The 1,024-nt window shown below is 44.5% G+C and overlaps 1 non-coding gene across 1 annotated transcript; it reads right to left on the bottom strand.

Moving 5' to 3' along the window:
- Window positions 1-275: 275 nt before the first annotated feature.
- On the bottom strand, window positions 276-411 carry LOC115893057. Its single transcript, XR_004053013.1, has one exon. It is a non-coding gene; the product is annotated as a small nucleolar RNA SNORA51 (small nucleolar RNA).
- Between the last annotated feature and the right edge of the window lie 613 nt (window positions 412-1,024).

Here is a 1,024-nt window from a genome sequence, read left to right as displayed (position 1 = left end):
CTTCTCTGGTCGGGTGACCCACCTGCTCCCTCTTCACCTTCCACCATGATTTGAAACTCCCTGAGGCCCTCACCAGAAGCAGATGTTGGTGCTGTGCTTCTTGTACAACCTGCAGAACCATAAGCCAAATCAATCTTTTCTTTGTGAATTACCCATCCTCATGTATTCCCTTATAGCAGCACCAAACAGACTAAGACGTATATGCATAGTTGTGTTCTTAGATTTTGTGGTTGTTCCCAGGATAGTTCTTCCTTTCTTTTTTTCTTTTCCTTTATCCATGTCTCTTCATTCACATTACAGATCAGGCACAGGACCTAGGCTGAAGTATGTATGGGGTAGGTAGGTTACTTTCTCTCCTCTTTCTATGCAGTCAATGTAAGAATCCCAGCACTTTGGGAGGCCAAGGCGGGCGGATCACCCGATGTCGGGAGTTCAAGACCAGCCTGACCAACATGGAGAAATACCATCTCTACTAAAAATATAAAAAATTAGCAGGGCATGGTGGCACATGCCTATAATACCAGCTAATCGGGAGGCTGAGGTGGGAGAATTGCTTGAACCTGGGAGGCAGAGGTTGCAGTGAGCTGAGATTGCACCATTGCACTGCCGCCTGGGCAACAAGAGCGAAACTCCGTCTCAAAAAAACAAAAACAAAAATAAAAATAAAAAAATAGTGGAGGAAATGGGCAAGCATTGAAGCTGAGAATTTTCTATGGTCCCTTCCCTTCCCTGCAGTTCTGGGGGTGGCCACTAGGGACGCAGTTGTGCTGTTAATGGGTCTCAGGAGAGGCCTTGCCCAGGTGTGAACAAGGGAAGTTAGAGCACTATTACTTTTATGGCATCTAACTATACGGTAGTATAAATTCACTATGATAACTTCACTGAGCAAAGGTACAAATCGACAAATGGACAACAATTTCTATCATTGATTAATCAAATAGTCAGAAGTCAGTAATCTGCTAAGAATATTCCGACCTCTACTGGCCCTTGGCAATAGATGGAGACAGAACAATGCCACCATGGT

This window comes from Rhinopithecus roxellana, chromosome 13 (genome assembly GCF_007565055.1).
Source record: "Rhinopithecus roxellana isolate Shanxi Qingling chromosome 13, ASM756505v1, whole genome shotgun sequence".
NCBI lineage: Eukaryota > Metazoa > Chordata > Mammalia > Primates > Cercopithecidae > Rhinopithecus > Rhinopithecus roxellana.
This window is presented reverse-complemented; position numbering and strand designations above follow the sequence as displayed.